The 12,685-nt window shown below is 65.9% G+C and overlaps 1 protein-coding gene across 1 annotated transcript in view; it reads left to right on the plus strand.

The window, feature by feature from the left end:
- The first annotated feature begins 7,385 nt into the window (after window positions 1-7,385).
- LOC117198470 (uncharacterized) overlaps window positions 7,386-12,685 on the plus strand; it is a 34,655-nt gene continuing 29,355 nt past the window's right edge. The window contains exon 1 of the transcript XR_007478029.1: window positions 7,386-7,398. The gene's annotated coding sequence lies outside the window, so the exon portion shown is untranslated. The remainder of the gene's footprint in view (window positions 7,399-12,685) is intronic.

The following is a 12,685-nucleotide window of genomic DNA, read 5'->3' on the forward strand; positions in this document are numbered from 1 at the left end:
TGATGAGAGGCAGAGGTGGGGTCTGCACCAGCGGGCCGGGCTCCAGGGTGTGTGCTTGGGGCTGTCACTCAGTGTCCCCAGTAAAATCGCCTGGAACCAGGGCTCCGGCAGGTACTTGGGGTTGGGTCTTGTGAGTCAGGGGAACTGAGGCCAAGGGACACCACACATGACCCCAGTCTCTTCTGACAACCGGGGATCGCAGCTGGGATTTGGGTCCCAGAGCCAGGCTCTTACCCACGCTGGGCACGCTGGCAGGGGCCGGGCAGGGGAGGGGAAGCCCTCCCTCAGGCTGGGGAAGCCTGAGCTCCAGCTTCTCGGGCTCTGGAAAGCCCGCCAGCTGCAGGCTGCCCTCTCCAGGCCCAGTGGTGTGGTTGTACAAGTCCAGCCTCTGAGCAGCCTGGGGACCCCACCTGGCTGGCCGGGGGAGGGGGGGTAGCCGTGGGGAACATCTGTGCTTCCAGCCCCTCTTGAAGGCTCTCTCCCTCTGCCAGCAGGCCGCGGCCCAGCCAGCCCAGCTGTGCACACCCCTGGGACACCCTTCATGTCTCCATCCCTCCCCGCCCCCCGGCCTCAGTTTCCCCACCTGTCGGGTGGGAGGGCCACCTCCTCCCCTGATGAGGGCTTAACCTGAAGCCCACGCACTCCCCAGGTCTGAGTTTGAGCTTCCCGGGGTCTGTAATCCTCTGACTCTGAAAACTGGGCATGAAATTCTGTGCCGTTGTGCATTTCCCCAGGGAGGGGCTCAGATTCTGAGGTGTCTCAGGCCCCTAAGATGTGGCAGCAGCTGGGGGAGTTGCCCCAGAGGCAGTGCAGAGGTGTGCGCAGGGGGTGTGGCTCGGGGGCCCTTGGGGGGACCTCAGGGCGGGAGTCGCTCCATGGTGGGGGGCACGGTGCAGATGAGAGGCACCTGCGGCGAGGATGGAGGGTCAGGAGGATGGTGGGCAGATGCGGGCCATGCGGTGTGGGGGGCAGGGGGGCTGTGGTGCGCTGGATGGAGGACCGCTGGACGTTTCCCCACAGGGGCATCCCTCGGGGCTCCGACCTCCCTGAGCTGAGGGCCGCCCGGAGCCAGGATTTCCTGAGGGAGTGTGTGTCAGAGCCAGGGCCTGGCTGGGGCCCTCGACAGGGTGGCTCCTGGACAGGAAATCTGTGTCCCTACGGCCCCTATCCCATCACTTAGGACTCTCCTGAGCCCCCGATCAGCGGCTGGGTGGGTCCTGGGAAGAGCGAGAGCAAGCCATGCCCACAGGGCCTTATCAGCCTCCAACCCCAGGCCCTCCCTGCTCAGGAGCCGTCCACGGCTTCCCTTGGCTCCTGAGACCCAGGCACCCCTGCCTGAAGGTCAGCCCCCGCCCCGAGTCTGGCCTCCCCCAGCTCCACACCTAGAACCACCTCCTCCGTCATCTTGAAGGGCCAGGGAAATGCCTCCCCCTGCAGGAAGACGGCACTGATTGACCATCCCCCCGTGGGCGTGGCCAGGCCCTTCTTCCCATTTTAGGTTCTGAGGGTCTCCCAGCAAGTCAGACCCCATACCGAGCCCCTGGACTGAGCCTGGCACACTCTGCTGCCCCAGACAGGCTCAGAGAAAGGCCCGGGGCTGGAGGGACCTGGGTGTCCAGCACGGTTGGGAAGCTGCGCCTGCGCTGCCCTCCCCTCCCCGGTCCCCCCAGGCTCCATCTCTAGGTCTGGCCGCCCTGACCCCGGGGCACACTTACAAGTTCCTTCCCCTGCCTGCTGCCTGCCCGGGGGCCTTCCCAGGCCCAGGGACCTGCCCTTCGGGCACAGCCCCACCCCTTGGATGACACGGCTCAGGCTGGAGGGCTCGGCAGGGCGCACGAGTCCCAGGGACACCCAGCGCTTTGCTGTCCCTGCTGACCCAGGGCGTGGGGTGGGAGCTGGCGGCTGCAGCACCCTTAGGCGAAGTGCCGGGTGCCCAGTGTGAAGGGGCTCAGGGCCCCCCGCCTCCAGGCTGCTCTGAGGCCCCCCAACCCCCCTCAGTTAACGGTGACTGTGGCCCTGGCTTCGAGTGCCTCCGGGGCTGGCCGGCTGCCCTGGGGGCCTGAGAGGGCATCAGGGACGGGGAGAGGCTGCAGCAACCCGGTCAGACCAGGGCCAGCAGGGCCACAAGGGCCTCGAGGTGCCCCATACCTTGCCCGGATGTGAGCCAGGGCACCCAGCAAGCTTGCGGCTCCCAGCGGTCCCCGGCCCCGGGCGCCCGCCAGCTGAGTGGTTCCAGGGGGATTGACCCCAGGCCGTCTTAGCGCAAACTGTTCACGTCTATCTCCATGTCTCGGTTCTGCATTCGTTCATTTAACGAATATTTCTTTATTAAGCTCTACTGTATGCAGGTGCTGACCCCTGCCAGCATCGGCCCCCGGGGGGGAACCCCCGCCGGGCGATCTCGGGGATGCGAGTCTGGGGGTGGGAGTATCTGCCCACAGACCAGTGTGGCTGGAGTCATGGCGTGGGGGCCCGTGGGGGAGCCGAGGTCAGCGAGGGGGATCACGCGCCACACCCCTCGCCTGCACATCTGCTCTTGGAAATCAGAGCCGGGCCCCAGGCAGGACCTCTGGCTGTTGATGGCTGCCCAGAGGCACCGAGGGGCCTTGGTGGCCGGCTGCGCGGGTGGCTGACGCAGACACTTTGGGGGCCACGCCCGGGGACAGCGTGCTGCTCCAACCTCCGGGGACCCAGCTCTCCCAGTGGCCCACAGCGGGCCTCGGTCCCCCCGTCCACCCGCCCGGGGGGAGGTCCTCACGCTGAGCTGCCCTGTCCCCTTCCTCCCCCTGTCCCTGCCCCAGCTCACCTGACAAATTTCTGTCCCTCTTTAGACCTCAGCTGAGACAGGCCCCACCAAAGCCTTCTGGACACCTCCTCCACCCCCTTCCCAGGGAGGCCACTAAGTGGGGGCCCCTCTGTCCGGCCCTGCTCCATCTGCTCCACGCTGGACCCTGAGCCTGGAGGCCATCACTGCCGTCCAGCGAGCCCCCGGCCCCCGGCCTGCAAGAATGAGCTGATTAATACCGGGCTGCTGTCCTAGTGCAAGGTTGTAGAAGCTACACAGGTCCTGGGTGGGGTCCCTTCCCCTCCCCTGCCCGCTAGGGGCCTGAGGCTGGAGGGCTGCTGCGGGAGCTGTGGGCAAGGGGTTTCTGGACACTCGACGTGCCCGTGCTCTGGCCAGCGCAGTGCCCGCTACTCCTGGCAGCACTGCTGGGACAGGCTGGAAGGGCCAGGAAGTAAGGTACTGTCAGAGGAAGGGGGACCGCCTGGTGACTTGCCCCTTGCAGCCATCGGGGGGAGTTGGGGCTTCCTCAAGGGAACAGGAGCCCCAGCCCTGGCCCTCACGCTGCCCCTGCGCTGATCTGAAGGGCCCAGTCACCAGCTGCGGGGTTAGACGCCTCCCCAAAGCTCCGGACACTCAGTTCTGGGTGCTGGCCTTGGGTCTGGGAGGGAGGGGGCGCAAGGAATTAGGAGTGTGTGTGTGTGTGTGTGCGTGCACTTCCCCTCCCACGCCCATAACTAGGTCATTCCCTGAAATGGTGTACTGCAGGTGACCTCACATTCTGTGCTGGCAGGCCCCGTTGTCCCTGGAACAATGGCCCAGGCCCGGCATTCCAGACCGTGGCCGCTGGGACAGGCGGGAACCTCACCCCAGCCCTTTCTCCAGTCCCAGCCTCAGCATAAGGGTTGCCGCCGGAGGCCCCTGCGAGCATCTCTCCCACGGTGCTGTCTCATTCTCTCCTCTGTATCTCTTCCCCGGAGCGGAGCCTGGCCAAGAGTAGATGTCCCATGAACCTGCACTGAGTGCGTGGAAGAGTGGGTGAGTGGATACGTGAGGCGTGGATGGGTGGGTGAGTGTGGATGGATGGGTGCATGGAAAGTCCCAGGGGTTCCCCCCGCCAAGCTTTCTTCTAGAAACAGGATCCGGGCACCCAGGTGCTAGGATGCTGAGAGGTGGAGGAAGCCCCCCGCCGCTGACCCCAGTAGCAGGGAAAGAAGCTCTGCGGGGAGCCACCCCTCCCCCTCTGCCTGGTCCCTTCCTGCTCAATGATGGGACAGGTAGGTGGTCCTCAGGGGAGCAGGTCCCACCACCTGCCCTCTTGGGGATGGAAGCCAGGTGGCCACGGAGCTGGGAGACCGTCCTGGGGATCGGAGGCTGGTTTTCCTCCACGTGTGGGAGAGTGAAACCTCCGTCTCTAATTATGCACTGGCCCCTCTCCTCCTCCCTGCCCCAAACCTCCCCACTTCAAAGGCCGCTGGCCCCTAGGCAGGGAGGGAAAGCTTCTGGGCATCCTCATGGCCTCCCCTCCTCCTGGGGGTGGCGTCCCGCAGGAGCGTCAGTCCTAGGGTGGAGGTCGGGGTGCAGCCAGGGAGCATCATCCTTCTGCGAGCCCTGGGGGCTCTGACCCAGAGCTCAGCTCACTGGGCTTCCAGGCCATGCTGATGCGGTGGGCTCTAACCCCAGGAGCCCAGCCCAGCCTGTCTGCCCAGCTCCTCTGGCCCTAGCGGGGTGGAATGCTCCAGCCCAGACAGGTGAGGGGGGAGCCTGGCCTGCTCCCCAACCCCGCTACTGCTGTTTTTCCAGCAGCGCCCACTACCAAGCAGCCCTGCCCCACGCACAGGCCCTAGAAGCTCTGCTCTCGGGAGTCTGCCCCCCAGCCCCATGCAGCGGGCCCCCCACTGCCTGTGGCTCTCCAAGTTCTGGTCCATCCTGAGTTTGCTTTAGGCGCTGCCCCGGGCGGCCCCTTACCCAGGCCCTGCCGTCAGGGCCCTCTCGCTGCAGACACACACGCAGCCTCCTTGAGCTGGTGGCGGGGAGTCGGGGGGAGTGCTGCCCCAGGCCGGAGCCACGCCAGAGAGGGGGGCAGGATGCCCAGAGCTGCCCAGCGGTGTGGGGAAGGCAGAGCCCGCGCTCCCAGGAGAGGGAGAAAGGCAGGTGGAGCGGGTGGCCGATGAGAGAGGAGGCCAGTGTGTGCCCAGAGGGGCTCTGTGGGCAGGGCTGGGACGTTGACGTCGCCACCCTGGGGGAGGCAGGCCAGTCCCCCGTGGACCATGCAGCTGGATGGTTCCCAGGGGCCCAGAAGGGGGAGATGCAAGTGCTGGCCCAGCCAGCTCGCTGGGACTGGGATGCCAAGCAGAGGTGGCTGCGGGCCGGGAATGCCAGGGAGGGAGGGCCTGCCCTGGGCGTTCAGAACGAGGGAAGTGATTTCCTCTCTGCGTTGCACTGATGGGGCCTCCGGGCCAAACAGCACCTGTGCTCCCGGCTCCACCCTGACTCGGGAGCCCTCCCCCAAGCCCTGCGCCATCACCCCACGTGCAGTTTCCGAGTCGCTGCTCCCAACACATTTCTGCCCATCCGAGAGTTGCCTGCTGGCCTCGCCCTGTGTGTGGAAGCACCACCTCCCTCCAGCCTGGTGCCCCCCCGCCCCGGGGCCAGGGATGGGTCTGCAGAAGTCCTCCCAGGATCCTTCAGGCCTCTGAAGTGGATCTCCAGAGGCAGTTCCAGCCTCAACTGTCCCCCCGCCCCGCCACCGTTATACAGTGAGGCCCCGAAATCCGCTGCCTCTCCCAGGATCTCAGATAAAACTCCAAGCGTTTGATCTCCATTGCAAAGGGGTCTCTGTCCCTTGCCCACTGGCAAGTAGGCGGGGCCACTCCTGACTCACCTGGCCCCTCCCCTCGGCGGGCAGCCTTGTCCTGGGGCGGGGGGCGGGGTGCGGCCGGCCGGCCCCCTCCTGTTCCACTCAGTCTCCGTCCACCAGCCTCTCTCTCATCCTCCCCTCCCAGCACAGCCTGCTCCCTGGGAAACCAGAAGCCGCAGGGTCTCTTCGGTTGGTCGGGGCACAAATGCCAAATGGGCCGAGGCTGTCTTCTCTGCAGGGGGGGTGAGGCCCGACAGCTGGGCAGCAGCCTCGGCAAATGGTGTGTGTGGTTAGGCCTCCCCGCCCCCCGCCCCACACAAGCTCCTCCTGGGGGGCCGGAAAGGCATGGCGCAGGCTTCCCCTTGGGCCACAGCAGGCCCGGTGCCAGGCAGGCCCGATGGTGCCCACGCTCCGAGGAGGGGGTCCTGCGGATGGGCGGGGTCGCCACGCCTGGATGGAGCCCATTCCCTGCCCCACTGTGGGAAGCCCGAGGCCTCCCGGGCAGGGCCAGGCCCCTTCCAGCAGCTGGCCTCTCCCCCCACCCTGGGCTGGGCTCGCCCCAGCCCCGCTCCCAGCTCCCCTTCCTCTCAGGGCAGCACACGCCCATCCCTTCTGGGAGCCTTCTCCCCTCTGAGGGGGGCTTTCTTCGCGGGGCCTCTTGCCACCAGCTGCCCGGGGTCCCTGAACCATGAGCTGGCCCTGGGCTTGGGGGTGACGGCATGGGGACCAGCTCCACCGCAGGGGAGCTACCCTTGGGGACACAGCAGGGCTCTTGGGGCCTGGACACCAGGAGGTTGCCCTTCACTCAGCAAGTGTCTTCTGAGCGTCCGCTCTGTCGGGCCTCTCGTGAGGTGCGGGCGAGCCAAGGTGACTGGGCAGTCTGTCCCCACGGGGCTCCGAGTCGGGGTGGTGGCCACCCTGACAGGCCTGGAAGCACACAGGGTGCAGGGGGTGATGAATGGCGGTCGGAGCCGCCAGAAGTCCGCTGTCCCCGCGCGCGGGGTCCTGGGGTCTCCGCTCTCTGCCTTGGGAGGAACGGATGGCATTTGGGGTTTGCACCTCTCCCCCACACCCCGAGCCGTGGCCTCAGCTGCGGATGCCTCCTCACAAGGCTTCACCCGGGGAACTGTCGAAACCTGACCCCACGGACAGCTGAGGGGCAGGGTGCCGTTCCGCCCCCGAGCCCGCCAGAAGGCTCAGCTGGTGCGGGCGACTCCACCAGCCCTCGGAGGTTTCTGGGGACCCAGAGGCCAGGGTGCCTGGCATGTCCCTCTGGCCGTTTACCACCTCCCTGGAGACCACCTGGGGCAGGGACGGCGGCTTCTAGGAAGCGAGTGGGCAGACGGTGCTGCCTGAAGGGTCACCGGCGCTTCCTGCGGGGGAGGGGCCACAGCTCAGCCCAGCCAGGGCAGGGAGGCGAGGGTCCCTCCCCGTGAGCGCGGCATCCGGGCCTGGGCGCCCCAATCCCGGCGCCCCCGGCACCCGCCAGCCTCATCCAGGGGGCGGCAAGCGGACCGAGTGTGGGCCACCAGGGGTCAGGGCGGGCAGGGGGCTCCCGCAGGACCAGAGAGGTCAGGCAGAAAGGAAGCAGGAGCGGGAGGAGGGGCCGCACCCTGTGCGCGTCCACAGGAGCCTGGGGGGGAGGGGAGAGCCCAGGGGGCTGTGGATCACAGCCGGGCGGCCATTCACAGGCTGGCCACGGTGACGCAGGGAGCCCTGGGGGCCACGAGGGCCCTCCAGTACCTCGTGCCTGAATGTGCTTTGGTCCCGGGCTCTCTGGCTTCGGGCCCAATGGCCGGCTCGAGCCCGGGGCAGGTGAAGCGTGGGGCTCGGGGCCGGGGTGGGTGGTGGGGGAGCAAGTGCTCCCCGAACTGTGCTCCCGCCTCGCGCAGAAGCCTGGAGAACACTGCCTAGCGAGGGGCGGGCCAGGCGGCCTGCGCCCCCGTGCCGGGGGCCCCCACTCAAGGCGGGTCATATTTCCCAGCCCGTACGCTCCTGCGAAATGGGGACCCAGCCTTCCTGCCTCCCAGGGCTGACCCTCCTCGGACCAGTCTCACGGGCGTCAAGTGACCGCCGGTGCGTGTGCGTGTCGGGCCCTCGCGCTCACACCAACAACCTGCTGGGCTGCCCACGGAAGGAGGGCAGCCCAGACTGTCCAGGGAAGGCTGGCGAGCGTGTGGAGAAATCAGAACCACAGACACTAATGCTGGGAGTGTGACATGGGGCAGCTGCTCGGAAATCAGGTGGCAGCTCCTCGGGGGATTAAACACAGAGCTGCCAGATGGCCTGGCAGGTCCGCTCCTGGGTGGATACATACCGGGAGAGATGACAGCATGTCCACACGACACCTGGACACATACGTTCACAGCGGCCAGAAGCCAAGTGTCCGTCAGCAGATAAACACGTGGTCCCTCCAGACTGTGGAACATCACTTAGCCATAGAGAGGAGTGAGTGCAGACGCGGGCTTAGCACGGATGAGGCTGGAGACGTCATGCTGAGCGAGAGGCCAGCCTCAAAGACCGCGTCACGTACGATTCCACTCGTGGGAAACACCCAGAACTGAGGAGTCCACGGAAGCAGAAAGGGGCTTCCTTAAGGTGGAGGGTGACTTGGCTGGGGGGCGGGGGGGGGGGCGTAAATGATGAGGGGTTTCTCCCGAAGGTGATGAAAATGTTCTAAAATTGATTGTGGTCACGGCCGCCTGTACTTGTGAACGCACTGAAAACCTTTGAATCATACACTTTATTTTTTTATTTTATTTTATTTTTACTATTTTTTATATATATATATATTTTTTTAACATCTTTATTGGGGTATAATTGCTTTACAATGGTGTGTTAGTTTCTGCTGTATAACAAAGTGAATCAGTTGTACATATACATATGTTCCCATATCTCTTCCCTCTTGCGTCTCCCTCCCTCCCACCCTCCCTATCCCACCCCTCCAGGCGGTCACAAAGCACCGAGCCGATATCCCTGTGCCATGCGGCTGCTTCCCACTAGAGAATCATACACTTTAAATGGGTAGAGTGGATGGCACGTGAACTCTATCCCAAGCACGCCGTTAAAACAAAGACTTGCCCAGGGTCCCCAGCTGGGCAGGGAGCCAGCCCAGACTCCACACAAAGGAGCAGTGGCCGAGCCTTCTGCCACTGCTGTGTCCCCTGCAGCGGATGAGGGCGGGTAGCCACGGGGGCCAAATGGGATGGGGAAGCGGGGGCCCAGGCCTGGCTCCGGGCTGCCGTGGGTCGAGAGCTGTTTGTTCAGGAGGCCTGGGCCCTGCTCCTGACCTGCCCAGAGCCCTCCTCCCCTCCCGCCCCGTCGGACCTTCCCAGAAGGATGTTTGTCCAGGGACCCGCCGAGCAAATGGTATCTAGTCTCTGGCCTGGAAGCCTCATGGGGACAGATCTCATACCCCACCCCCGCCAGCAGCCGCCTGTTTCCTCCGGACAGCCCGGACCTGGCCAGAGGCTGCTCTGCTGCTTCTCAGCCTCCCTGAGCCGGGGGATCCCAGGGGTGCTAGCCTCGTCGGCTGTCCAGGGCCTGACGTCTCCCACCCCAAGTGTGTGTGGTCTTTTTTTTTTTTTTTTATCATTAGGATAAAAACGGCTGGGGAGGCCAGGGCAGCCCAGCCTCAGCCTGGCAGCTCGGGGAGCACAGCCCAGTTGCCTCGGAGGGTGGGAGGTGTCTCATCCCTGTCCCAGGCCCAGTTCCCTTCCCCCAGACCCCGGCCCCTAATCGCAGCTACATTTCCCACAGCTGGCCCCCACGCGGCCAAGCCCTGTGCCATCAGATCTGGTGGGGGGGTAGTTTTCCCAGAAACAGGACTGTGAGTCACCAGCCAGCCCAGGAAGTGGCTGCCTCCTGTCCAGCCCCAGCAGCTGACCACTGGACCTCAGTTTGAACCACAGAGCAGGCCGTTCACGCATGACCTCAGTGGTGACCGAGCGCCTTCCGCGCCCTGACCTGAGAGGCTCAGGCTCGGTGGGCGGGGCCCCCCTCAGCCGCCAACAGAACCCTCACTGAACGGGGGGGGGGGGGGGGGGGGGCGGTGACAGGCGCTCTGGGGAGGAGGGGGTCGCTGGGCCTGGGGCAGGAGGAGGCAGGCCCCTCGGGGACATGTGTGGCAGGAAGGGCCTTCCCAGAGGGAGCAGCTGGTGGGGAGCCCTGAGGTCAGAGCAGACAGACAAGCCTGGAAAGGAGGCTGGGCGGCTGAGCTAGCAGGAGGGGCCAGGCTGGGCCTCGGAGGTCAAGGTGGCCACAGGACTGAGAGCAGGGGCTTCCCAGGTGCCAAGGGTGTACCCCAGGAAGCCAAGAGGAGGCAGGGGAGAAGCGGCTTGTAATCCCCTAACCACCCAGCGGGCCCCCCACTACGGCCTTGGACGGGAGTGCCGAAGGGACCAGAGAGGGGAAGCAGGTGGCTCAAGGCCACACACCAACCTAGGATCAGGCCCCATGAACCTAAATCCCATCCAGCAGCTTCCAGGCCCCTCTCCTGCCAACGTGCTGGAATCTTCCGGGGAGCAGAAGATGCCAGCTGAGGGGTATTTTCAGGAGAGGCAAAAGCAGGAAAGCCCAGGTCCTCGAAAAATGAGGCTCCTCGGCCTTCTGGGGCTTGGCCCAGGCTGTGAGCAGGGCCCGAGCACTGCGCTAAGCAGGCCGGATGACACTGGCCCTGCTGGTCCCTGTAATGGCTGGGGGGTCTGGGGAAGGGGCCTTGGGGACGAAGCTGGGCCTGGCAGGCTTCGTCCTGAGTGGGGAGGGGTGTACCCTGGGTCCAGCACTCTCACCCTCTGGCACCAGCTCCCCAGCCTGAGATGCAGGGGCCCCCAGGGCGGAGCCTGGCACCCCTCCCCTGCCAGCAGCTGCTCTTGGCAGACGCAGTGTGTGAGGGGAGCTGAGCGCACTTCGTGGGCTCAGGACTCGAGCAGCGCACAGGCCCTGCTTTCCCGGCGTTCCCGCCACTCCTGCCGCCCAGTCCCACCTCCGAGCCTTGGTCCCGCCACCCCTCCCTGGGAGCACATCCGTCCTGCAGGCCAGCGCTCACCGGCTCCACCTCAGCCCCGGCTTCGTTCTACCTCTCTGTGTCCGCCTCCGCTCTGGGATCCGGGACCGTCTGGGACGTCGGCCACTGCAGGCTGTGGGACCTCGGAGAAGTTACCCAACCTCTCTGAGCTGAGACGTCCTGGGGCAGGGTGGAGCTGTTTGCCTCGAAAGGCCACTTAGAGGATGAACAGGGCACGGGCAGCGCCTGCCACGGTGGGAGCATTACTGTCACCCACCAGCTCCCGCTGGCCCGGCCACAGCAGGGGCTCAGGAAGTGCAGCCACTGGATTGTCGGAGCCGGAGGGACCCCAGAGGCTCTTGGAACAAAGGTCCCGTTGAGCCAGGAGAGGCTGGGGCCAGCGGGGGCCAGGGTGCCAGCTTGGCTACCTCCCTCGCCTGCCCCCGCGGACGCCCTCCCTGGCAGAGACCCCGCCACCTCAGCCTACTCCGATCCCACCCACCCCACCTCCTCCGAGGGCCTGTCCTGCCCCTGCCCAGCCCAGGGACCCCGGCCACCACCATGGCCCTCGCCTCCTCTTGGGAAGACACATCAAGTCGCCCGTCAGCCCGGCCGTGAGCCCGTCAGGACCGTCCCTGCCCTGAGAAGACGGCGGCCGCTTGCGCCGTGTGCCCCGCGGGCTGTGTCTCGTCTGGGGCAGTGGGGGGTGCCGGCTTCGGGGTCGCCCCCGGTCAGGGCAGAAGTCCTGCCTGGTCTGCATCGTGCTCAAGGGTGGGCTGCTTGGGCCCCGTCACCAGGCCAGGAGACAGAGGTCACAGTGCTTACCATCTCCCCACAGGGACCTGGCCCCACGGGGGCAAGGTGAGCCCTGAGCACCCACAGACATCTCGAGCCTGCGGGGAACTCTGTGTGCCCAGGGGAAACCGAGGCACAGCAGGTCAGAGTGGTTGTCACACCGTGAACACCCTCCAGCCCTATCGGACTGACCCCTGCCAGCCTCACCAGCGCAGGCACAGGCGGGTGCTGGGTCCTGGCTGGGGGGAGGGAGTGCAGGGTCCTTCACGTCTTCCCCTGAGCATCCCCACCCCCTGCTGCTTTGCAGAGCCCCGGCCTTGGGAAGCGGGGGACCCAGGAGCCCCTCTATCTGCCCACACCCCAGGGCCAAGAGCAGGAGTTTCTCAGCCACACGGCTGTTTACGTGTGTCCATCCTGGCTCTCCTGCCGGGGGGCGGGCGGTGGGGAAGATTGGGGGGGAGCGTTCGTTCTTGGGTCACGGAAACGCTGCCCCCTGCCAGCATCTTCCTGAGGAAGGAGTTCTCCTGGACGCTGGCTGACAGCCAGCCCCAGAGCTTTCTCCGGAACCCCCCTCCCCCCAACCCCACCGCGGCCGGGTGGGGGTCCTCCCCCTCCAGCTGGGTTATTCTTCCCTCATGGAGGTGACTTCCTTTCCTCGGCATCCTCCCATGTTCGCTTCCAAAAAGACTAATTAAAAATGCAACGGGGCCAGGTCGCAGGCTGGCTCTGGCCCTCCCAGCTATCTAAACACCCCGTGCCTACAGGGTGACCTGCAGTGGAGGCCGCTTGACCCAGCTCCCGAACGGGGGCTCAGGGACCCGTCCTGCCCAGGAGCCCCCCGCCAGCCCTGGTGTTTCAGGGGTTTGTCACCCTTGTTGGACTTTAAGAGGTAGCCGGAGAGGGTGGTCTGGGGAGACCCTCAGGGGTGCAAGGGGTGGCGGACGCTGAGAGACGTTAGCGAGCCATGGGCCACCACGGGGGTGTGGGGGAAGGGGAAGGATGGGAGGGTTTGGGAGTGAGTCTCAGCCTTGAGGTCCAACAGGCCCTGAGGGTGGGGACCTAGCCGAGCCCTGGGTCTGGGCCCAGACAGGTCCAGGAGACACAACCGCTCCCCAGAGCGGGGAGGCCGAGGTGCTGGGGGGTGCGTGGCTCTGAGCTGAGGATGGTCCGAGGTGGAGAGTGCACATGGCCTGGGGCTGTGGATCTGGGTGGGAAATGGAGTCCTCACCAAGGCAGTTGGTGC

This window comes from Orcinus orca, chromosome 6 (genome assembly GCF_937001465.1).
Source record: "Orcinus orca chromosome 6, mOrcOrc1.1, whole genome shotgun sequence".
In the NCBI taxonomy this organism is placed as follows: Eukaryota; Metazoa; Chordata; class Mammalia; order Artiodactyla; family Delphinidae; genus Orcinus; species Orcinus orca.